We start from the raw sequence: 27382 nt of genomic DNA, 5'->3' as shown, positions 1-27382 counted from the left end.
GAATTACATTTCTGTATCTTTATTGCTTATGGTGTGTCTTAGTAAAAGCTTTTTATGAACAAAATATGTAAATATTAGAGTAAACTGAAAAAAAAGACAATATTTTTAAGGTGTATGTCGCTAGAAAGAGGATACCTCCCAAGTAAAAGTCGTCTTGTAAGAGGGGAAACTTTCACCAAGTAAAGCAAATTAAATAGACACATTCTTCTTCATGATTCCAAAGAACATCTTGTGAAAGATGCAGAGAGAAAGCTCAGTCTTCTGGCGTTCCAGTGAGCGTCTGGTTGAGTCTCCCCCAGCTGGGGCTGCCGCCACCACTGCGGCCTGGGGTAGATGGCCGAACACCGCGTCAAGGGGAACGTGGAATGTAGTGATGCGGGTAAGGATTCTATTTTATCTTTGGCATCCATTTTCTAGTCACTTGACACTGTTCCCCAAAGACGTCAGCAGAGCATCTGCTCTGTTGACAGCATGAGCAGCTTGACATTTCTTCTGAGGAATGAACTATTAGGGTTCTTGGAAGGCGTGATAGAGCCCGGCAGGAAGCGCCACAGCTTTGGGCCACCTCCGCAAATTGCCTCCCAACGTCATGGATACAATCACATTTCTATTTTCCTCTTAATAACTAAGTGAAGAGCTAAGCCACAGCCTGCTCCTGATACCAGATTTGCTCTAGGCACCGTTCCTAGGATTCTACATTGATGGCGGGCAAAGATGAATGGAAAGCTTTCTTTACAAAGCATGCATGTCTAGTGCAGGCCTTAGGGTGGACATGGTCCAGACAGAGTTGATCATCTGTTTTTATCACATTTTCTCATTACTAGGACAGGTTTGGGATTACTATACTGCTTATTTCTTGAAAAAAAAAAAATGGCATCAAATACCTAATGTTAAAAACCTCAAAACATGCAAGAGTGTAGTACAATGAAAAATAAATCTGCCTTTGACTCCAGATTTCCAGGATGGACCACAGAGTTAATCAGCATCAGCAGGTTCTTATGTGTCTTGTAATCAGTACTTATAGATTTGCAGCATTTTTTTCGTAATGGCTGTTTCATTTTTTCCATGGCTTGAAGGTACTTTCAAAAATATTCTATACTGTGTGGTATTTATGTCACATCTAATACTGTATTGATAAAGCCACTGCAATGAACACCCTCACATATTCACAGAGAGGCAATAAAACTGGGTTAAGGGGCTGGCCCCGTGGCCGAGTGGTTAAGTTTGTGCACTCCACTGCAGGCAGCCCAGTGTTTCGTTGGTTCGAATTCTGGGCGCGGACATGGTGCTGCTCATCAAACCACGCTGAGGCAGCGTCCTACATGCCACAACTAGAAGGACCCACAATGAAGAATATACAGCTATGTACTGGGGGGCTTTGGGGAGAAAAAGGAAAAAATAAAAATCTTAAAAAAAAAAAAATTTGGTTAAGATCCTGGAGTCAGACTACCTCGAATCAAATTTTAGCTCTTTTTTTTTTTTTTTTTTTACTGATTTTGTTCTGGAGGAAGCCACTTTACCTATATTTGTTTTGGTTTCCTCATAAGTAAGTATGTAAAGTGGAATAATAATAATGGAATGATAATAGTGCTGGCTTCACAGGGCTTTGTGAGGATAAAATGAGTTGATGAGCACAGGCACAAGTGCCATAACTAGGTCAGCAGAGATGTGCACTTTAAAAGGTATTACGTATGTCTAGTCCCAGGAATAGAACATGAAAGAGCCAGTTTTCATTCATCCTCAACAACAGAATATTCTAATATATAAATAACCTTTGCCATTCTGATAGGAAAAAAAATTGCATTTAATTGTTGTCTTAAATTTTATATTTTAACTATGGGAAAAATAAAAGTATTCATATGTTCACGAGCCATTTTCATTGATTTCCTGGTGAACTCTCTAACCCTGTTTTCCTCTCTCTATTTTACAATTGCGTGGCTCATTATTTTCATACTGATTCACAGAATATGCTATAACTTAAATATTGTATGCATATTTCCTCACTTTGTTGCTTATCTGTTGACTCTGATTTTATATCAGGCCAAGACTTTAAAAATTTACCTATTTTACTAATATCAAGTCAGATTTACCAACATTTTCTTTATGACTTCTGAGGTTTTCATCTGCTTTAGAAGACCTTTCATCATCATTTAGTAGAATGGAACCAATAACCCAATGAGAAAATCACCCTATTAGGACCTTCAATTTGTTTTAGAGATGATTCTGAAGATTAGTGGGAAAAAGAACTATTTTTCCAAAGGGAGATTGGATATCCACATGGAAAACAAAAGAAGTCATTTGGCTCTTTTGGCATAGTACACACAAAATCAAATTCTGGGAGACTGTATATCTGTATGTGAAAGTCACAACTTTCAGAAGATAATATAGGAAAAGATCTTCATGACCTTGAGGTAGAAAAATAAAATGAAAGAAATTTAAAACCACTACCCGTAAAGGAAAGACTGATAAATTTGACTACCAAAAGTAAAAACTTAACCTTTATTAAAAGCTACAATTAGGAGGCCAAAAAATCAAGCTGCTGAGTAGGAGATATTTACAACTCATGTAATCAGCAAAGGTTTTATATCCAGAATATATAAAAATGTCTTCAAATCAATAAGAAAAAGTATGCCATTGAAATGTAGGCAAGAAGTTTAAACAGGAACTCTACAAAAGAAGATATCCAAATGCCTAATATGAAAACGTGTGAAGAATTATTAGTAATCAGGCAGATGCAAATTAAATCAAAATAAAATGTCACTGCGTATCTACTACAAAAGAGTGAAAATACCAAATGTGATGAGAATGTAGAACACATTGCTGGTATAAATGTACTACAGTGGCAAATGGTTTGGCATTATCAAGTGAAAGATGATGGTAGCTTGGCCAGGGTGGGCAGTCGGGGTGATGAATGGTAGTCAAATTCTGGATGTGTTTTGCGGAAAGATAATAAATTTGCTGTTGGAGTATATGTGGTGAGGAAGAGAATGGTAGAGTGAAGAATAATTCCAAGGTCTGGTCTGAACAAATGGATGGATGAGGTTGTCATCACTTAGTGTAGGAAAGCTGTAGAAGAGCCTTTATTTTTCATGGAGGTGGAGATGGTTCAGAAATTCAGTTTCTTACCACGTTAATTTGTAATGTCGGTTATGAATCCAAGTGGCAATGTAAAGTAGGCAGCTGTGTATACAAGTCCAGAGTTCAGGGATAAGGTCCAGGCTGGGCAAATATCCTTGAGAGTCATCAACAAAGTAAAGGTATTCAAAATTATGTAACTGGAAGTAATTATCAAGGCAGTGAATATAGAGAATGAAGAGAGTCAGTAAGACTGACCGCTGGAGTTTAAAACTTTATGGAGTTGAGGAAGAACCAACCAAGGAGACAGAGGAGTGGTAGTGAGGTACAAGGGAAAGCAGAAGATTGTGGTAACCTGAAAATCCACTAGAGAAACAATGTTTCTAGGAAGAGACAGTAATCAACTGTTAAATGCTGTTGATAGGCCAAGTAAGACAGAGTATCCAGCCAGGTAAGGATGGATAATTGACTATTGATTTAGAAATGTGGAGATCATTAGTGACCTAGAAAAAAAATTTTCAGGAGTCGGGTGGAGGTGAAATACTCAATGAAGTGGGTTCAACATAGAGAAGGAAGAAATCAGTAATAGTGGATACAGATAACACTTTTGAAGGGTTTGCTCTAAGAGAAAGGAAAGAAAAGGCAATAGCAAGAGAGGGAAGCAGTATAGAGACAATAGGATATGTGCATGCCGATGGGAGAGATAAGGCAGAGAGAGAAAATTTAACGTACAAAAGAAAGCAGACATTGAAGCAATATCCTACAATGGGCAAAAGTCACGGAATCTCATGTGCAAGTTGAGGAACTTCTGTTAGGACCAGAAGTCATTCATTTATGATAACACCAGAGAAGTGCTGTCATTGGAGCACAGCTGTAGATAGGTAGTCAGGTGTAATAATAGAAGCTACTGAAATGTCATTCCTAATCCCTTTTCTTTTCTCAGTGAGACATCTGTTATACATGGAGAAAGGGGAAAAGGGTTATGAGGTTTTAGGAGAGAGAAAATGAAATGGTATTTTCCAGCATAGTAGGGAAGTGTATTAGGAATGCCAGGAGGCATTAAAATATCCATTTGCACAGATTTTTATGTAAATATGCAACAACGTGACGTTTTACACCACAAAACAGTATTTATTTTTTCCTTTGTATACTAAAATTATTTATTGTGTTTGCAAAATACTTGATGAACCAGATAAATGTGGTCTTTGTCTTCAGGGAGCTTACAAAACTTTTCCTCCTCTGAGGTTCTTTTGGGAAGTGAAATAATTATTTCCATTGCTTTACTACTGAGAAGAACAGGTTTTGATTCATTCTTCAGGTCTGTATTCAGAGTATACAAACACGAAAACTATACAAAGAAATTTAATTTCAGATATATTTCATTTTAAAGAACATTATTCTGATGTTATTTCAAACTAAATCATCTATCTACTGCTTATTTCCTATCAATCTTCTGCATTTTAAGGGCAAACTGGGCAAAAGCAATGTTTTCAACACCACTCAATCTTCAGGTTCTGGAATGATGCTGGCACACGGTCAGAGCTCAATAATAGTTGTTGAACATACAAATTAATAGAAGGAACGTAGTAAATCAGGACATACTACTTGAAGAAATCCCTAAGGAGAAAAAGAATCCCACATATTTTCCTTTTCTATATCCTACACTGTTTTGTCAAAGTGGAGACAATACAAGTTGGATAAATTTGATTAACTTATTCAAAATATTTTGACTATAAGACATACATAGCCATAAAATATCATAGGAGTACAGTATAATGAAACTCAGAATTTTGATAAATATTATTTAAAAAGATTAAGAAAAGTTCTCAGCTCATTGAATTTCAGTCTTCAGCAAATAAAGAAAATGTCATTAATTATTAATGAAAGCTTTTTCACTTATTAATCTGTGAATTGTATGTGTAGGGATGAATTGGTTGTTAATAACAAAATGCGAATATGAAAGATAACACACCCAACCATCAAGTTTGCTGAACACAGTTCTTACCCCTCCTGGAAATGATTTCTTTTGAATAAAATGAATTGAATATTGTTAAAAATGGAGAATAATCGGACACGGATGAGGAAGTTATGACATTGACACATATTCCTCTATAAATACTAAGATTTATTCTGTGCATCATTCAAAACACATTTGTTAAAAATTGAGTTAAAAGATCTCATACCAGTGATCCAGGAAACATAATGTGAGAAACATGATAAATTAAATGATTGATTGTTCATGTTTTAATGCCTCACACATCTACTGATACAAAAAAAAACAAGCTTTATTTCTTTAGACTCATTAATTATAAACTTTGGATTCCTTTAGGGATTGAAAAAAACAACTTGCAAGTTAATCTTTTGTTGTCAGTTTTTGAATAAGTTACTAAAGAAAATTGGTGAACTTATTAGTTATGGAATCAAATATTTCAATTTTCTCATGTTGACTTCAATGTGGAAGTTTACTTATTTATTAAGTACAAGCTGTTGTGGTAATTTATTTATCTATTAAATACAAGCTGACGTATTATTTTTAAATTATGGAAACATTTGTAAAATATGTATGGTTGTTACTGAATTAAACAATTAAAATAAATATACTTTGTATATTAAAAGTCAAACTTCTATATAACTGCATTGGGTTGTTTAACGGCTTTTTAAAATTTGTAAAGATGACTAATTCTATTTTATTGATTAGTTAGTAACTTAAAATCATGCAAATATAATTTACTTTGTCTTGGTGCTAATCCAGACAATACTTGGAATAAGCAAACGGTTTTCTGTAGATTGTACCTCTCCTTGACATGGTGAAATGACAACTTGTAAGTACATTAAAATCATTTTCCTCTGAAAACAGTGGTGGTTCCAACAAATTATTTCTACTCATTTTCTATGACTAGAGCCTCATAAGTTTCCAGAATGAAACTTCTGGTGGCAGTCTCACATTGCCCGAATATGCAAGTTAGGGGACCCTGGTCTTCTCTCTGGGTCTATTTTCTATATGTGGGACTCCTTAAGGATGGACTATGTTTCTAGGATCTCCAGATTTCTTTTTAGATAGAATACTTGAAATTACTCAACTATATATTTAACATGCCCACCATTACACTCAGCACTTTAAATGGATATAGCCTCAGTCATCATTTATTGGATCATTTCAAAGATTTTTAAATGCCTGACCTGGCATTGAGAAGCCATCTGTGATTCTGTTTGAATCAGTTCCTGACTTTAGTCTTGCCTTTGAAGCTATGAAATTAGTGGCACAGTTTTGCACCAACATCGTACGGTCCCCACTGCTTTCTCACTAGACATCTCTTTGTTGATTAGGCAGAGTTCATCATATGGCGCCAACATGGGCAGAGATGCTCTTCAAGGAGAACTTGACCTTTCTATAACTTCTTGGTATTGACAATTCTCTAAATTGAACTTTTCCCAAGAACTGCACCAGCATGTCCACCTTCATGAAAAGGTCTCAGCTTTCCCTGTGCTCTGTGTACAGCTCTGTGTCTTCTCTGGTCAACATGTCCCTCAGTAAGAGGATAATGGGGGCTGCCTACCTGTATCCAGTTCTCTCAGACTTCCCATAATATGACTTACTCCACTTCTGCATGGGAATAGTAAAGGGGAGGGGGCAAGAATTGCTACAAAATGGGTCTTTAACTCCATATAAGAAAATATCATTTGGGAGGAGGTATCCTCCCCTAAATACTCCATGCCTTTCTGGCTCTTAGTTCACTGGGCTTAGCCACTAAGTTTATGGTCACCCAAGAGTGTGGCTATTCTTCCATCATGAAGGAGATCAACATTACTGCTCCATCCTCGCAAGGCCACTTTCTCAATAAGAATTACTTTCCTTGATTGTCTTCCTGGGAATACCACTAAATAATATAGATTTTGCTACCAAAAGTTCTAAAATAGGGGCTGGCTTGGTGGCATAGTGGTTAAGTTCACACACTCTGCTTGGGCAGCCCAGGGTTCACGGGTTTGGATCCCGGGCGCAGACCTACACACTGCTCATCAAGTCATGCTGTGCTGGCATCCCACATACAAAATAGAAGAAGATTGGCACAGCTCAGAGCCAATCTTCCTCAAGCAAAAAGAGGAGGATTGACAACAGATGTTAGCTCAGGGCCAATCTTCTTCACCAACAAATAAATAAATAGAAAGTCTAAAATAGATTACAACAGCACATTTATCAAGTCTATTCTAGATCTTTACTACATCTAAGGCTAGGATTTTACAACGTTCTATCCCAGATGATTTCAAGCCACTTTGTCTAAAACAGTCTATCAGAGATTCTGAAATGGGATCAAATAGATAAATCAAGATTGATGTAAATTCCAATAAAGTTATAGTCCAATTTGAATACAAATCACTTTCCATTGTCAGGTTTTTCAGAATAAAATTATATACAAAGCCAAAGAAAATAAATTAAAATCTGCAATTTTCTAGTCAACCTGAAGAATAAAATGTTAAAATAAACTAAAATCTCCTGTTACCCCATCTTATATTACTATATTTCTTCCCCAAAACAAGAAGTCACATATTTCTATGTTTCTTTAGAAAGAGATATGCAAAGGAGGGAAAAGGAATGAGGAAAGGAGGAGGAAGAGAATAAAAAAGAGAAAGGAAAGGAAGAAAAGCATGTTCCACGTTCTCATTCCCCAGGAAGGTAGATGTGATCCCACTAATTGAAGACGGAGTCAGAAGTTAACTTCTAAGGATTCTTTTTGTTGCCCATACTCTGGCCCTAGCAAAGTACCAGAATGGAGAGTCATGGGCCTCCCTATCATTGGTCCTGCTAATCTTCAGAGCATCTAAGTGCCTGCTTTTTCCATTATCAAGCATTCTTTCTACACTTTGAGTCTAAAACATTTCTACCGATGCTGCTTTCTCCTGACAGTGGGGTGTTTGTATTGATGACAGGCAATCCTACTGGCAAAATACATTGATTTATAATTTGGACAACTCCAGTTATTTGCTCTCCAAATAGTGCTTGACCTCATTCAGTCATATTTGGGTGTTTTCAACTTCCTGATATCCCTAACCATCTATCAACCTAATTCTGTCTGTTCTTCCAACTTCAATGTTGCCCCCACAATATTCCTTGGAGTCCCTCTTGTGTTCATTGTTTAGATTGTTGGGGAAACAGCTGTGCTTAATTTTCTCTGTTGAATGGTCTTTTACATTTTTCTTTATAATATATGCCTCAGACCCTACTGGGATCCTCTATATCCAGAAATGTGTAGCCTTTCATTTCTGGTTCTGTCAAAATGTGTTCTCCTGAGTAAGGTAATCCTATCTAGGAGCTGTTCTTCATCCAGTCCCAAATCTAGCCCAGGTCTGGATTCTACCCATTGAGATCTGGCTATTTCCCCCTTGTTCATGTCATTTATCCTTTATCTTGCCTTAGATTTCTTATTTTATAAAATTTCCACAACATATCCTTTAGAGAACAGTTAATAGCTGTGTCTCTGCTTATAATAATCAATTTACCTTGAAACTCACTCAGCAGTAATTCGAGCATTTTACGCTGGGACGCCTAGCCTTCCCCTATTACATTTGTTCAAAGAGTATATAAGCTGTTATTATAATTATCACAATCTTCAAGGAAGCAATTTTGTATTAGCTCTCAGGATATACTCTATCTGTAGCTGTGAGACGGCATTTCTCAATAGTTTCCTGAGTCCTAACTCGATCCAGGGGAATTATTTCAATCTTATCTCTGTGCTCTTCCCTATATTCTTCTGTTTCTCAAGGTTTCTCAGGCACTGATCACTTTTTCTGGCCTGATTATCAAAAACTCTCTCTCCCTGGTCCAGCCAAAAACTTAAAAGTACTTAAATCTTGGTATATTGGGTCCTACATACATTTTTTAGCCATTTCTTTTGAATCTTGGCCTCTGAAACCTTGAATTTCTTTGAAGTATATACCTTTTCTCCTTCAGCTTGATTCCCCCAGATCTGCCTCAGTCATTTTCAAAGATAGACTTTTCTTAAAATACCATCTCATATTCATTTGAATCATTCTTCAATTTCTCTGCCACTTCCTATACCCAGATACTGCTTGCATACCAGGCTAATTCTCAAGATTAAGTCACTCCAGGTATAAGCTTTCTTGAATAATAATAATTGAAGAGGTGGTTCAAGTATTTGTGATCAGCTCTCCTCTAACTCTATCCGTGTGAATGTGATATACTCAAATCTGGCAGGGGCCTCCATTTCTATTTGTCTGTTCATTACTAAAATCTATCATATTTCAGGAGATAGGACTGCTATTTGAATTTCCAGTATTCACATGCATAATTATCGACTGATGAAAAGTGTAATTTTAAGGGTACGTTAGTAGAAAAAATAAAATAAGACATGCCATTTTCTACTTGCTCTTGCTTCGGCCCTGGTGAAAGATAGTAGTAATAACCTCAAAGCTTTATAAGAAATCACTTCATGACCTACAGACCTAGCTGAGAAACAAAACAGAAGTTACTAAGTGCACAGAAGTTATTCTAAACAAGGTATTAACAAGTTTTAAAGAAAACCATGAAGATAAGACACCGTGTGACAGCTTCTTCACAATTTCTCCACAGGTGACCTTAGACTTCACAATTCTTAAGGCTCACCGCTCGATGAATCAGATGTCGGGATGTGAGGGGACACTACTCTACCCACAGGCCTCGCCACTGAAGGGAGCAGGATCCACGAAGTAAACCCTATGACAGACTAGAGCAATTGCCAACTTCCAACAGATAGAAAAACAAAAACAGGTGGACCATACATGTTCAATCTCCTCTTCCCAAACTCACTGAAAAGGAAAGCTCCCCTTCTCCTCATGGGGGATGAGTTATGGAGGGGCCAAAGAATGGCCCAGAGTGTCATACTAGTGGGGATTCTACTACGTAGATGAAAATATGAGGCTGGAGCTGGGGTGGGGGTAGGGGAACTGCTTCACTTTTAAAACTTGCAAGCACACTTAGACATGCTCTTCAAGGAAAGGCTTTTGACCAATGGAAGGCATTTTCACATTAAGTTGTCTGTGTCGTCCTTGTGTCAAAGAAAATGCATTTGGGCCTTACTTCATAAAAATATAAGACAAGAAAGTACAAATGTAACAGGAGGGTTCATGGCCATCCAGTCCTGCTGTCCTGGTAGCTTGGCCCAGAGCAAAGTCTTCTTGCTTCTCTTGGATTCTCTTCTGAATTTTCTTGGTCCATTAAGAGAGAAACTCATTCTTTTACCTGCTGGAACCAACTGCAGACATCTGCTGCTCCTGAAGCTGCCCGTGGGGTGAACTTAGACAAAAGCAACTTTAATCTACTTTATGCTGCCCATTGTTGAGTAAGATCTCTCTTTGCAAGCAAATAAGCAATCACGAGATCAACTATACTGAGCATATGGACATTGCTTTTTTTTTCTGGATCAAAGGTATGGTATGGGATTTATATAAACTGACCTTTGTAGCTACTTTCTTTATTTTGACTAGCAGGTATGTTATGTAATTGCTGAGATTCAAGCAGCTTTTAGTGTGTTTCCAGAAATAAAAGGCAGGCACTGAAAGAAAAATCATTACAGAGACACTATATCTGTAACGCTGAAGAACTAGAATAAGAGCTTATCACACTGAAGGAACAGCATAGCCTCAACTGTTAATATAGATATAAGAACTGGTTTAGTACTGTTAATCACTCTTCCATGTTATATTAAAAATGCTGGCTTCGTTTTCATCTGAGAAATTATTGAGGGGATCAAGACATTCACATGGTCTGCCCGGGGGTCTTCACTGGGTACATAGGTTAGTTTCAGGGCCTCAAGAGTCACTTCCAGTTGGTTTTCATCTCTGCTGTTTTCTCGAATGTGTGCCTTAACATCAGTGGGCTTATCAGATGTGGGGTTTATCATTTCAGTAGCCACATCCAGGGATTGAGTCTATACCACATTTAGAAAGGTAAAATTTATGCTCTCTGAGATAGTAGCCTTGAGCTGTTGAATTATCTTCCTAGATAAGTTGATTACATACCACATACACATTTTAGAGCTATATTAAACTTAAATGTATGATAGTAACTTCCCTAAATATTTCTGACCTGAAACGATAATAATTATAATGGTAGTAGTAAGAGCTACCACTGTATTTATTACCACAGTCACAGTTAAAATTTATCTACATATTAATTATCACTTAAAATTAAAGTGGTTTGTGGTCTGGACTTAAAAGCAACCCATATCTTCTTTCATTTATTCCTCCTAACAACTTGAGAATTGGATAAGGTTATTATATCTGTTTTAAAAGATAAGGAAACTAAGTCTTAGGGAGAAATAAGGCAACTAGTCCATGAACACTCAGTAAATAAGTGGCTAAATAGGAACTTGAAGCCAGGTTTATATATCTCCTAAATCTGCATCCTTAAACATTTCACTAAACTTTCTCTACGGATTAGAATAGTCTGGCACACAAGCTGATAAGGCTCTTCTTAGTAGGACCCAGGTAACCTAGTGCATGGAGCCCTTGATAGAAATATTAGTAGTCATGAGCAAAACAGTAAGTCTGAGCCATCGAAGCTACGAGATGCCCTCCTGAGCCTGCCTGATGACAGTGCGTCCCAGGATGTCAAGACCACCTCCCTCCTGTGCAACACTCCTTTCTGTTTTTCTACACACTATAGCTGTGTCATGCATGTCCCAAAGCCCCGATTAATCAGTATGGTCCTAGCCGTGAAGGGAAATAAAATCTTAGAAGCTGTTAGAGAAGTAATGAATATTCACCAAATATCTGCAGCAAAATGCAAAACCTCGATAAGGACTTGAGGAAAATAATGAGAAGGATGCACCAATGAGTGCAAACACCACTACAAACGTAGTAACATAAATTTGGGAAGGTTTTATCCCTGTGAAATCCCATCACAACCTTGGAAGCAGCCTTTGACGAGCAGAGTGGCCATTCGCCAGCACATTACTTCCTAGTACAGACTTACAATCTGTGAGGTGAAGAGAGAGAAGGAATAACCACCACCAAGGTGAGCTTATTCTTTGAACGGAAGTGGAGGGGTCAGGAGCAATGAAAATGCTGAATGCCCTTCATCTGAGCATCATTTGACAACAATGCAGCTCTTTCATGGGGCTGACATCTAGCCACCCAGAGAAAAACTCCACGAACTTTTGTTTTTTGCAAATAGACTTTCTACAAAACAATAGATAATACAATGATAGTGCTTTTTTTTTTTTTCTGGTCCAGTCACATACTTGGCATCAAAGAGTGGGGGGAAAGTAGAAAAAAATCCTAGCCTGAGCTTTTTCTGTAATTATCTAAAATTATCTAGATTAAACTTGAATATATCTACTGTACCTCATTAAGCACACTGTTCCACTGCCTGCCCTTTCTGTCTGAAAACGTTCTCTCATTTTCAAATTGAATTTCTCCCCCATTAACTTACTGCTTAGGTATATTTTAATGGCTTTCCTTTCAATGTAAGCCCACTTGTTTTGGCCGTGAAATTATCTCATTTCATTGTATAAAGCCCAGCTTCATTTCTAATTTTCAGTAATTGTGTCCATTTCTAGGTGAAAAATGTAAGCCCTCACAAAAGGCCTCTTAAAACTGGCCTGTCATTTTCAATTCTTTCTCTTCCAGACGCTGGTTGTTAATTTTCCTTACAACAATGCGTGTCTGTTCTCCCTCTCCAACGTCCTGTTATAACTAAGAGAGTGAAGCATCTGCACTTTGCTGTGTGAGGTCATCTCCTGATAGGAAGCTGCCAGCTTCACACAGCACCAGGCAGCGCAGGTGTGGTAGCCATCAGCTAACTCATCACCTGTTTGCCTTCTGAGTAAAAGCCTAAGGAGGACCACAGTCCTGTCCTTACTTTTCCATTAACTAGAAATTCACTACCCAAAAACTTTGTCATAGAGAAACTCTGGGAAAAAGCACATTCTATTTTTAATCTTCAATATATTTCCCTGCACACTCACAAACAAACACACACATGTAGATCCACATTTGTATGCATGCTCACTCACCTACACACTCTGAAAAATCACGTGTTATAATATTATATTATACCCTCCGCATACAGACACACATGTATACACACACAGTGTCTTTTAAAACCTTGTTGGGAAATGACTTGCCAATACCTTTCAATCCTTGATTTGCAACAATTTGCCAGTGGGAGAGAAGAAATGGTAGATGACATTCCAAGTAGAGGAAGGAGCTTGTAGAGAGACCCCTTGTGCTGAAAGGACCTTGAAATTCTGAAAAGACCTTGAAATTTTGCTAAACCTGGGAAGGTAGGTACATCTGGTACAGGAGAAAAAAAAAAAAACCACACACACACACACAAAGTGAGTTTGTAGCTGTAACTTGGAAATTGAGAAGAACCTTACATGCCAAGCCTCAGGCCCTGGATGTGATCCAAACACACAGTGTATAAATCAAGCATCTGAACTTAATCCAAGTGCTACAAAGGGCATGAAAACCATTTCAAATAAAATAAAACATCAACACTTTCATACACACACACACAATACTATTAGTTAAAATGCACTTACTTACTCCCTTAATGGTCCATAGAACACAGAGGCAAATAATAATAATAATAATAAACAAAAACCTATGCAGCAGTAGTACAGACAGTAGGGTGATTATTATCAGAATGAAGAACTCGAGACTCAAAACATCTAAGTGAATCTTCAAGTTCATCCAATTCCACTGTGTTGATGTCTTCAAACTCAATAGCTCGTTGCTGCCACACCAAGCTGGAAAAGGTTGTTCAGAAGAATTGGCAAAGAGGAGGGTTGGCTTATCAAAATGGGCCTCAGTGTAGTCGCACCAAAAGATTTCTAAGTTCCCATAGGAAGGCCAGGGACCGGAGCAAAGAAGCACAGAAGTATGAAAGATTAATATTACAACCAGATTCATAGAAAGATTTTGACAGAAATGTTTGCTAGGGGATTATTTATAATGAGAAAAAAAATGGAAATAATGTATGTGTTATTGAATGTGAAGGCTAAGTAAATAATGTGCATCATATATTTGAATATCATGTGAGCATTAGGAACAATTTTTAATTAAATGGAAAAAAGTTCAGCGGATAATGTTAAGAAAATCAAAACATGTAAAATAACTCCAAAAAACAAAAATCAACAAACACACTATATGCACAATCACACTCAGTATGGTTTCAAATATAACTATCATTTATCCATTCGTCTAGCTCTGCATCTTTTGATCTCTCCAATTAACTACACTTTAAATCTGTTATCTACCAGGCATGTATAGGAGACTAGGAAGAAATACATTAATTAGATATTAGGGTTTTTTTTCCATTTTTAATGATTTGATTTTCTCCATATACTTTCCAGTGCGGTAGAGAAATTTGGTGAGGGAACTCACACTCCACTAGTCTCTGAGGCAGATAATTTTGCCCACCCCATAAAACACATACAGTTAGTTACTTATTGGCTTGTATTTGAATAGCAAGTGAGGAATCTGGGCACAAGAAGCTAGCAACACAATAATAGGTCAACAAGCCTTTTCCAAGGGCCTACTATGTGCTGGGCAAGGGAGATGCCCAGTCCTCATGCAGTCAAGTGGCATCTATAGATGATAAAACATCAATAATAGAACAAATGTGATGAATGGCATAATGGGGCAGTGCAAGGTGTTTGGAGACTACATATCAAGAACACAGAATCTGGTTTAGGAAGAAATCCAGACTTATAGAGGAAGAGCTGTTGAGGCTCACATCTTAAAGAGGTGTAAGGAATACACTTCCAGAAAGAAATATCAGGACATGTGAAGGCCCTGAAATGAGAGACCCCTGACATGTTTGAAGAACTGAACGGTATTCAGATTGATTGGACTACGTAGTGCATGCTTTATGGCGAAAGAATAAAAAGATGAGGCTTTAGAAGGAGGCAGTGGCAAGTCCTAAACATTCTAGAAGCATATGAAGAAACTTGGGATCTATCTGCAGGGCAGTGAGAAGACACTGAAAGATTTCAAGATTTTACTGGAGGTAGTTGGGGGTAGAGGTGGTCACGTCAGCACATTAGTGGGTTTATTCCGGCTGCATTGTAGAGTGCTAATTAGCTGTAAACAAGATTGGATGGGAGGAAATCTGTTAGGAGGCTGTTTCAGAAGTCCCAGAAGAGATGATGGTGGGCCTGATTATTGTAGTAAAAATAGAAATGAAGGAAAAATTATAATCCAGACTTCAGATGCTAAGATATGAATAGAGTGGTGAGGGCCCAATTACGACTGGATTTTTTTTAAGAGGGTTTGGACAAGATATAAGTGGCAAAAGGTGAAAAAACAGATTTCTCATATGAAAATTTTAAACTACCATTTTGAAATATCTTGTCCCGGATAATAGTGCTCACCTGATGAAATTTATAGAAGCACCAGCCCTGAGACTCTCTGAAGTAGCTGTTGTGTGTGTGTATGTGGGGAAGGGCTGTAATTTGAGAATTTGGGGGCAAAACAAGAGAGGATGAAGAGCTAGAGAAAGCTTTGGAGAGACGTGAGAAGCAGCCCCCTGGGTTTTCCTAGAGATAACGGGTGTGTTGGATGGTAGGTCTTGGAGGTCTATGTTCCTGCTCGTGTTGGGGAGGAGAATGTTGTAGGAGATGGAATTGGAAGTGCTTAGAAGAAATGTAATTGCAGCATAGAAGCAATTCATACCCACTTCTCAGTGACATTTGGGTACATCTGTATTTTTCAAGCTTTCTACAATACGCAGATATCATAAAACCCTTGACATTTACAAGGGATAAATCCCAAGATCTTTGCAAATTTCTAGCTTTGCAAATACAGAGAAGCTTGTATAATCTCTTGACTTTCTCAAAAATTGTATTTCCTTCTAGAGAAATAAGTTTCTGGTGCATTCCCTTACACAATGAGCAAGTCTTGTTGCCTCTAACTGCAAAACTATATCTGGAGTCCATCCTCACCTTTCAAACTGCACGATGACCACTCTAGTTTAAACCATATCATTTTTTTCTTGAAGAACCACATAGCCACTAAAACTGTTATCCCTGTTTCCATTTTGAACTTTGCATAGCCCAGAATATTTATAAAATCTGTATCACATGTCGCTTTTCTGCTTAATATTTTCCAATGTCTTTCTATTGCTTTAAAGAAAATATCCACACTCATTGTCATGACTTAAAAAGTCGTTTATCATCTAGCCTTCCTAAATTTAGTACTTCTCTTGCATTACCCTTTCTATGTTTAACGTGCTGCAGCCACACTGGCCCTTGAGGGCACAGATTGACAACAATCAGCATATAGCCTCACTGAGGAAAAGATTCCAATTCATCCTTAGAAATACTGAAAAGAATTTCATGTCACCAATGTTTAGCAGTGCTCACTGTTTCAGTCAGCATGACCTAAGTTATGCTGCTTTAACATATAACCACAAATCTTTCGGGCTTCACATGCCAGTGCTAATGTTTTGTTTATAAAAAGTTCACCCTTGGTCTAGGAACCTCTCGGTGGAGCTCTCTTCCATCCAGCTGCACTTTTTGGACTTGGCCATCACAACACTAGGACTCCTTCATAATAGCTGCAGTAGTAAGATAATGAAATTGGAAACTTCTCAGGGTATTTTCACTACCTCTGCTTGAAAGTGATGCATTTTATTAGCGAGAACCAGTCACACAGCCTCATCTAACTGCAAGTAGGTTGGGAAGTGCAGTGTCTGTAAGTCGAGGCAGGAAAGGAGAACTGGATACTGATGAGCATTGGTAAATTCTGCTACAATTTGTTCTGCCAGTTCTAATATATTAAATTTAATCCTCTTGCAAAATGTACAATCTTTTGCCAAGGAAAACCACCCCAATCTCATCCGACAATAGCTCTAATGTTTAGGTGTTGTGCAGTAATAGTTTCTCCATCAGATCTGGATGTGGCTCCTCTTGGACTCCCCACTACCTGCCTGTAGAAGCATGGGGGCCCAAGGATCATTCTGACAGTGAATGTTAACATTTATTGGATGCTTTCTATTTGATACAAATTATACTAAGCAATCGCACCCATTCAATCCTCACAATGGCCTTTTGAAACGGCATTATAATTATTCCTCTTTAAATTGCCCAGTGTTCCACAGCTAGCCCATAATGGAACTTGGACTCAAACGCTGCTCTGTCTGAAACCAATCTGTAATGTTTCCTTTATTTCTATTGTCTTTAAACTCTCAAATTAAAGGGGTTGTTTCAGGAATTGTTAGAAATGATTCTTGGAGTAGCTGAACATAATACTTTCAACAAACATAAAGGTCATTTTTAAGTCTCAAAGAATCACAAGCTTTTCCAGTCTTGGCTCCAAGTTTCTTTAGCAACGCAATCTCTGATTTTATTTATTTTTTTCCTCCTTACTTTTCTTTATCAACTTACAGAGTCTACTTTGAATAGTAGATGAAAAGGCTACACCATAATCTGATCTTTTTTCAAGATATTTTAAATGTTGATATTAACTTGTTGGGCATTGACCCTTAATCCGATTTTTGTTTTAAGGCACTTAAGTCTGTTGAAAAGTACTAGCAAAAGGTGAGAAGGTCTTTAATTTAATCATTGTTGCTCAACTGAGTTTTTATAGGCTTTTGACTTTCAAAGTCTTTATTAGAGTCATCTTTTATAGTTTGGGATCAAAAGCAGTCAGCTTTACTAATATTGTAAAACCTGAAATGTTTGTAATCACACCATTCCATTCCATAGCCAATTCTGTCCTGAGCTCATCACTTTCTTGAAATGTCCTATAAAATACGGTCAATTTCATTCAAAACACACTAATAAAATTCTATTTTCCAACCTTTTTCTCTAGACTCTCAGGTCGACAGGACAAGTTCATCATTTATATGATCTAACTCTCAAATTACTTCAGGCAAGAGTTTTACCACTCTATGATATATGACAAATCTTCTGCCATTTTGTAATATAAATCACCATATTTCCAGGCACCTATAACAGCAACATCACATATCTTAGGTTTTTGTTATGATAGCACCCCACTTCGGGTACTAATTTTCTCTATTCGTTAGGGGAGTGTCTTGGTGGTCCTCAAGGTCATTCCGAGGTTTAGTGATTCACTAAAAGGATTCATAGAACTTGAAAGGCATTATATTCATGGTTACGGCTTATCACAGCGAAAAGATACAAAGCAAAATCAGCAAATGGTGCATCAGGAAGTTTAGAGGAAACTAGGAGCAAGTTTCCAAAAGTTGTCTCCCAGTGGAGACACCCAAGACACACTCAATTCTTCCCGCTATAAACTGTGGCAACATGTGTGAAATGTTGTCTACCAAGGAAGTTTGCTTGAGCCTAAGAATCTGGGGTTTTTATTGAGGGTTGATCAGGCAAGTACACAATGCCTTCATGACTGACTGCAGTTACCAAAACTACAGACTGCCAAAAAATAAGCAGATGTCCACCTTTGTTTGCATAAGCTATTTGAACAAACTGGTATAGTTTCCTTCAAAGCTCCAGCCATGCAAAACACTCTTATCAGTTGGAACATTCCAAGCACTCAACTCCCAGTAGCCCACCAAGGGCCCAGTCAAGAAAATATGTTCTTCTGGGAATGTGCAAGTTTTAAGCAACTCAGACCTGATGAATTCATTCTTTCCTGCACTTAGATGTTAGAATACACTGAGATAAAAACAACAAAAAAATCCCTAATTTCATTGATTTAATACAACGAAAATATTTTACCACCACTCCCACCCCACTTATGTAAAGTTTACTGAAAATCTGGAGGACTCTCCAAGGCACTTGATCACCACGCAACAGCTCAATAACCCATGCTGCTGTGGTCCTTTGGTTTTGCTATATGAGCACAAGGCTTTGTCTGCCTTAGCTGTGACAGAGGAATAAGAGACTGGAGAATGCCTTGGGGCTCTTCATCGCATCAGTCAGTAACACGTTATTATTATTATTATTTTGCATCAAAGCTAGGATGATCAATCTTCTACTGCCAACCAATTCCTTAGTTAAAGAAACATTTGTTGAACTCTCACCATATAGCAGTCACTCTTCCACTTGCTTAGGATTGAGTGGTGAATACATCAGATTTCTGCTTTCTTGGAGTTCATATTCTTGTGAGCATTCATAAAAAACAAACAAGTAACCAAATAATTATACATGCTTATTTCAAATGTTGATAAATTTTATGAGCTAACGAAAAGTGTGATGCAATAGTGAAGGGGAGGGAAGGCAGTCAGGGAAAATCTCTCTGATAAGGTGTTATCTGAATGAGAGGAACTGGAGACAACTTTTTCCATTTGGAATAACATGTATAAAAACATGGATGTGATGGATGAGCTTCAAGTTTTGGTGGAACTAATGGTTGGCCAGAGCTTAGTAAACTCCAGGGAGAATGAAAGGAGAGAGGCTGGCAAGAAGGCATGGTCCAGATGACGCAGGTCTGGGTTTATTCTCAGGGGCAGTTGTGACAAGAACAGAGGGGCCATGCCAAGGAGAAGAGGAGGAGGTGCTGTGGGAGGAATCCTTTGGGCAGATGGTGCAGACTCTGAGTACCATGATTGGGGATTTAAACAGTCTCTTTATGTCACTTCAAAAACTAGATCCAGCTCTTCCCAAGCAGCCCAGAACCCTTTTTCTCGCTTGACCAAATGTGATCATTCCCCGATTCACATTTTTCTCAATCCATTTCTTCCAGGCCATTGATCCATGTAGCCTGGCCCATCCATGCTGAATTTCATTCCAATGAATAAACTTCCTTTCACTGCCTCTCGGACTGTCCCTTGTGCAATTTCTCGGGTGTTTCTTCCATTTGGTTCCTAGTCATGCCTCTGTTACTGTTTTCATTATTTTAAAAATGGAGAGGATGTGTTTCTGCTGAAGTTGCCCAATCTCGTTTTCACTTTATTGGACTCCAAAGTGCGCTGTCTGGGTGTCGGCAGATGGATGAGGCAGAAAAGCCACTGATTTGATTTTCCCTTTCAATTTTCAGATCTTTCACTGCTTGCCTGGTTTTGTTTTCTTTTCTAACAGTGCATCTAAATACGTGCCTTTTCCTTCTCTCTCTTGAGGTAATCCTTTTTATTGCTTTTACCTGTAACATTTGCCTTTGATGGTTTCTGGATATGTGTTTAGGATCAAAGATGTTCTCTCCTATGCTTACTTATCATGTCTGTGCTTTAACTTAGTTATTTCCTTTTGTTCTGTGATTTTTTTTTTCCGGCTTATTTTTCAGTTCTCTCTTCTTAGAGATTCCTTTACGTAGCGTGTCACAGCACTGCTTTTTAAACAAACTTTTTGGTCTCCAGAACTTTTAATGTGTCAGATGGTAACCTATTGTTGGTATTTTGAAAGAGAAATACCACATAAGAGAAGCTCAGTATTCCTGCAGGAGTTCAACAGAATCCGTTTTATCCGTGTTTCAATACCCAACAATCAACTTGTTGATATATACTCACTGAATCAGGTCTGCACTCATGCCAGCAAATAGCTACTTGCCTGTCTCTGTTAATGTGCAGTAAATCTAAGAAGCTTGATCAAGTAAGTTTCTTCAAGAAGTTTAAAATAACTTCCTAACTGTCATTGCTCCCCTACTTTCCAGAAATCACAACAACCACGGGGATTCAAAATAGTGTTGTACGTCTATGGTGGGGGCAGGATTCTCACAAATTACGTGATCATGAAAGGACATCTTCCTAGCTAAATATTTGGAATATCTATGTACAGTATAATGTCATCCTGTATTATTTCCTCCTTTTGTTATAATTTTCTTAGGATACCTATCTTTCCTTAGCAGCTGAGGGAGTTTCTTCTCAGCTCTATAGACTAGGTTTTGTAACGATACTTATAGTTTAGGTTTTAGCGACATTATTTGCAGTTTTCATGTTTTAATCCACTTTTCAATGGCGTATAGAGTTGACTTCTATGGACGTGCGCCATTGCTTTTTTACATAAGTTTTCTTTGATTTTGACCCCAGATTTCAAATAAGCCTTTAAAGTTTGTCATGAAATATATAATAATTATTTCTCTGGATATTTCTAAAATTTACTGGTTGAAGGGTGTTATTGATACAATTATAGATAGTTAATATGTATTGGCTTCATATTTTATTCTGTTTGAATGCATATATTTTGATCATTATAAAAATATAACCACAGCATAAAACTATAAGAAATTGAAAAAAAGGGAACCATACAAACTTAATGTAATTATACTTTCTTAGCATCAACACTGCTTACACTTCAGATCATATAGGTTCAGTTTTTGAGAAGCTTATGATGCTGCTTCACCCCCAGAACTTGCCAGATCCTGGAAATATAAGAAGAAATGGAACAGCCTTGGAGTTTGCAAGGGGTCCCAGGGGAGGTGGCAGCCTCCTACAAAGAGACCATTTTAGAATAATGTGTCAGACTCTAGGATAGAATGATTAGGGGGAAACCTTACATGTTCATGAAAAGGGGGCAGAGAAAGATTCTCAGGAAAGCTAATTCCTGAGTTTGATCTTAAAGGATAAGTTGGGCTAACTCAAGACAGGAAGGATAGGAAAGTCATTCTAGGAAAAAGAAATGCATTAATCAAGGTACATGCCACAGCTTCATCTGGGGGAGTATAAGCAATTCAGCGTTACAGGAACATAACCTAAGCAGTGGGAAATGCTAGAAATGAAATTTTTGGCCAACCGCAATCTAGTCTATGCATCATGCTCTGAACATAGTTTTAATCAAAGGACATGTAGAAATAGAGCTGAATTTATTTTATTATGCAATCACGTGTGTGTATATATACATATATGTTTATAGCATGTATCATTTAATATAAAGTCATATAGCTACACTTTAACAATTATTGTTAAATATTACCCATTGTTAAAGATTGTAAATTGCTAAATATTGTTAAATATGAAATATTATTAAATATCATTAAATAAAATAATATTATGGCTACTGCTCAAATTAATATCATTAATCCAGGTTTTTGTTTCTGTTTTTACCTGTTGCCTGGATTATTTCTTTACAGTATGTTCCTAGGCTCACATACACTAACAAAATATGACATCTTTATGACTCGATACATAGTATACATTACTTAATAAAATAGTTTTCAGCAATTTAATCTCCCACCTACAATGCAAGTTTAAATGTTTACATTTCTCAACACCCACTGCCAATACTGGTGATTTTTTCCCCCTTAATTTTTGCTAATTTATTTGGCAGAATATTTCTTAATCTTTAGTATCAGATCCGTGTGGTACAATGAGAATTATTCCCATGTCTTAATGATGTTATGAGAATTAATTTAAGTAACGAATGAAATTGCTTAACACACTGCCACATCTAAGTGTTTGACAAATTATGACTATCATGTTATTATTATCTTTCCTACTAGTAAAGACTATCTTGATCTATTTTTTTCTCTTCCTGGATCTATTGGAGTATTAATAACTAAATGAATACTTAATGCTCATGTTAGAAAGCACTTTTATTTTATACTAGTGATTGACTGTCAGCATACAAAGCCCACAACTATGACGAGCTGCAAAAAAGTAATGAGACAATTCCAACCCCCAAAAAAACATCAGTCCATGTAGATGATAGCTTCAATGCAATTTAATCAAATTCCTAAGGTTCAAATTAAGGAGGAAAAAAAAATGTAAGTGTGCTCACCACATCCTAGGAAGGGAAAATGACTCTTAGCTTTATTTCTTGTATCCAAATGCTTCTCTTGTTCTTGAAACTATCTAAAAGTGGAAGAGAAATGTCTTAAATACAAGATCTGTTCCAGAAGAAGAATGGGGGGAAAGCATGGAAATAAATGTGTACTTTTCAGATATTAGGAGACTAAACTCTAAGTACCACTGTATAATCTACATGTTGTCCAAATGATAGGCTGAGGTATAAAAACAAAAAAAAAAATTGAGCAACAGCAATATTATTTAAAAACTCATTGGTCTTAGTTATAGTGGTGGTACATTTTGTTTCCTTTCCTGAGTAGATAAATGGCTCTCTCTCTTTTATTTTTAGTAAGGATTATTGAAATATAATATATACAGTAAAATTCACCCTTTTAGCTATTTCTCTCGAAGAATTTGTTCATTTAACCTGTTATCAAATTTATAGTCATAATGTTGTTCCTAAAGCTCCTTTATACTTTTAATGTCTACAGGATCTGAGCTGATGTTCCCTCATCCGGTTTTGATTTTGGTAATTTGTGTCTTCTCTCTTTTTCTCTTAATCAGTCTGGCTAGAGTTTTACCAATTTTATTATTGATCTTTTTCAAATGACTAGTTTTGGTTTTATTAATTTTTTCTATTTCTTTCATATTTTCAGTTTCACTGATTTCTGCTCTTTATTATTTTCTTTCTTTCTGTTTTGAATTTAATTTGCTCTTCTTTTTCTAGTTTCTTAGGTTGAATCGCCAAAGACTGATTTGAAATATTTCATTTTTTTCCTAATGCTATAATTTTTTTCTAAGCACTACTAAGGCTGTATCACGTAAATGTTGATATGTTGTGTTTTAGCTTTCATTTAATTCAAAATATTTCCTAACTTCCCTTTTATTTTCTTCTTTGACACAGGGTTTATTGAGAAGTGTGTTTTTAAATTTCCAAATATTTTGGAGTTTTCCAACTATTTCTTATTAATTTCCAGTTTCATTGCCTTGTGGTCTGAGGATATATGTTAGGCAATTTAATTCGAGAACTTTGGTGTTACAGAATATGGCCTATCTTGGTGAATAGTCTGTGTGCACTTGAAAAAAAAAATGTGCGGTCTGCTGCTTTGGGGTTTCTGTCATGTGGCTTTCAGATGCCAGTTAGGTCAAGCTCGTTGATAGTGTTGTTCAGGTCTAATATTTGCTTATTGGTTTTCACTTTATTGTTCTACAATTACTGAGACATCTCCAACTGTAATTGTGGATTTTAGGTTAGTTATTTTTAAAATGCCATGTGTAGTGGCACAGACTCATAATGTCTAACAAATTAACAAATTTTATTTGTTTAAAGCCATATAATTAGCCAAATGTGTCTGCTGATGCTTAAAGTCAATGTAATTTGGGCGTTAGTCAAAATAAGAAGCAGCAGATACTTTTCATCGAGCAGCACATAACAACAACTGTTTATGTGTTCATGCATAATTTAATCAAAGACATATTTTGATATTTGGGGATCTATTCCTATCTAAGACACTTTCTAAATACCAGTAACTGAAAGACAAGACACTAGAACTCTTCTGACATTTAGATCCTGGGTGATGATTTTTAGAAAATTCCCATTTTAAGGCTCAATGGCATCAGCCATAGAAAGGGAGAAGCTCAGCCTAAATGAGATTTTAACAATTCTTCCTTTCTGTGACATCATTCTCATTATCAAAATCAGCATAGTTATTTTTATTTACAATTTGTTTGATATAATACGGTTTTGAGGGCCTATCACTTTTCATCTATGAAGTAACTTACTAAATCGAGCCTCACTTTGTCAATTGCAAAATAAGACAGTAATCACAGCCCTACCTGTATTCTAGGAAGTAAATGAGAAGATGAATAGACAATTTATTTGGCACTGGTCAGGAATTGTAACAACCAAGTTGATATTATTATAATGATTATTATCAAGCAAAAACACTGACATGCTAGTGAAAGTTGCTACTTTCCTCTGAACCACATACAAAAAAAACACTTCTGCCCCAGAAACATAATTATACCTGTACTATCACTTGTACAATTCTTTGAATGATCTTATGTTCTTTCTAAATCAACGTTTCATGATCTTTCCTTCCCTAGGTGGCTAATTAAATTAGTGATCGAACTGTCCAATTCATACTAAGGCAATCAGGAATCTCTCTTCCCAGCTAGTTTCCTTGCATATTACACCATTCCTTTTTCTAGAATCTCAGAGAAGCAAGATTGAATGGACTTAATGGGTTACTTTTAGACCTGCAAACAAGACTGACTTCTCGAGACTCTGGCCAACTGGTATCCATCCGAGTGAAAGATGGTTTGAATGGTCAAAATAAGCTAGTTAATGTTCTAATGTGGCTTTTGATTACCCCACTGCAATGACTCTGAATTTGTGCCATCTACTTTAAAAACGAAATCTAAATTGTGAAGCCTGCTTTCTTATTTTTCATCCAGAGAAGATTAGTGGAGAGAAAATCAGGTTCCCTGTAACAATGTATGGGAGAGTTTCAGCCTATAACTTATCCAATTTCATTAGCATTAATGAGAGTTTTGTGTGAAATTCTGTGTGAATCATTGCATTAGGAGATCTATAAGAGCTTGCTGATTACTTTTATTTTGTAATGGCTCTATTCTCCAGCTCAAACTTTTAACATATTACGCTTGCAATAGATGCTAAATTTTGGAAGAAATCAAACTTGGACCTTTGAAGGTAATTAAATCTGAGTAGCATCACATAGAATCATTCACCATTGTGAATAGTAGATGCTTGTGGCATGTTAGGTCTCCAGATATTCCACTGGCTTGCTGTCTATAGCGTGTGAAGACTTAAACTTGAGTTTTTAGCTTTCATCTAATTATGTTATGTTTTACTAATATGTACTCATTTATGAATATTCCTACTCAAGCCCTCTATTTTTCCCTCATTGTTGAGCCATGAATTCTGCATCCACTTGGATAATCCTTTGAGTACTCTGCCCGGGCCATTCCTCAGCTTTGTAATTTTCGATGACCTTTACATGGTATGAAAAGAGAATTTGTGTTCAAATCTGGACAATTTTGAAAATGAAAGGTGGGGGATTGGTGGGGTGGTGGGGTCTGGGAACGCACATGCCAACACTCAGTGAGGCAGCTAGGGGACCTCAGCAAGCTGGGCTCCTCTTGGGGCCCATGCAGCCTGCGTGACTGGAAGGAGGATGGAGGGAGAAGCTGTGCCCAAGGGGCAGCCCTAATGCCTCTGACCAAGGGTCTGCCCCTTTTGCTGCCAGGAGTCTCCTTCTCAGGACCCAGTGTTCTTGAGTGCCCCAGAAGCCTTGGATTAAGAGTGTTTTGGGAATTCAGAGGAAGAAGAGATGACTTTTGACTCAAAGAAAATTCAGATGAATTACCTGGTGAATGACAAAGAAAGCAACAGAAGTCTCATAGTACTTCCCTTTCTTTGATAAAAGCCTCATTTTGTGTGTAATAAGGGAGATACATTGTGAAAGAAGCTGTAGCAAGAAATCCACAGAGACTCCATCAAATCCCAATCTTGATGCCGGTGTAAGTGAACACTCAGGTGGCAGAATCAGGATTTGGTTTCAGATTAATTCACCGTAGAATTTGAAGTTTAGTCTAGATTCAGAAAAGCCTTAGTGCAGAAGAACAAAAACTCTCAGAGAAAGATGATGAGGTGTATGGAGTTACTGCATTTCAGGAAGGGGAGAGTGATATAGGGTCATTTGAAGAAGATACTGAAATTTCCTTAGCTAACTATTGGAGGTGCACTTTATGAAATGAAATGAATCCTTCCCTTCCAGCTCATTGCAACAGATGTTGGGTGCTGGTGAGAATGGGCTTTCTGAAGATAAAAGGAAGATATCTGAGAAAGCCAATCTAGAAAACTCAACACAAGTAGAAGAGGGCTTTGATGTTCCTGATTGTAAAAACACTCCACAAAACCAAAAACTACAGTAAATGATTCCAGAGTCATATTTTGAAGAAAATGATGATAAAAATGACAGATGCCTTCCCATCCCAAGAAAGTGAGCACCATTCTCAGCCATCAACTTCTAATTGTATCATTTATAGCAGCCAAGAAGATGTCAACAAGTGTGAGTGGGAAGCAACACAAGACAGAAGAAAGTATGGAGTCGAGTTTTCCCTTTAACGATATTGATCCTTGTGTGATTTGCCAAGGTCGACCTAAAAATAGTTGCATCATCCATGGCAATACAGGACATTTTCTGGCATGTTTTACATTTGCAAAGTAGCTTTAAAAAAGTATGCAAGATGAATAAGTTCTAGAGGTCTGCGGTACAACACAGTGTATATAGTTAACAACATGGCATTGTGCACTTAAAAATATGTTAAAGATAGATTTCACGTTAAGTAGTCTTAACACCCACACAGGTGCGCGTGCACACACACACACATGCAAAAGACCACAAGGGAATTGTTGGACATGATGGATATGTTTAGTACCTTGATCGTGGTGATAGTTATCACGTCTATGCTAATGTCCAAACTCATCAAAATGTATACATTAAACACGCGCAATTTTTGGTATGTCAGTTATACCTCAATAAAGCTTAAAAAAAAGAGAGAAGTCAGCCCTGCCCAGTACGAAGACAACCAATTCAAATGATTGTGCTAACTTATTTCTCTTGGTTGATCTGTTCATAA

The 27382-nt window shown here is 37.2% G+C and overlaps 1 pseudogene; it reads left to right on the top strand.

The window, feature by feature from the left end:
• Nucleotides 1–238: 238 nt before the first annotated feature.
• LOC106847208 (E3 ubiquitin-protein ligase Mdm2-like) lies at nt 239–27382 on the top strand (annotated as a pseudogene).

This window comes from Equus asinus, chromosome 6 (assembly GCF_041296235.1).
Source record: "Equus asinus isolate D_3611 breed Donkey chromosome 6, EquAss-T2T_v2, whole genome shotgun sequence".
NCBI lineage: Eukaryota > Metazoa > Chordata > Mammalia > Perissodactyla > Equidae > Equus > Equus asinus.
The sequence above is the reverse complement of the archived record's forward strand: the minus strand, read 5'-3'. Positions and strand labels throughout refer to the sequence as shown.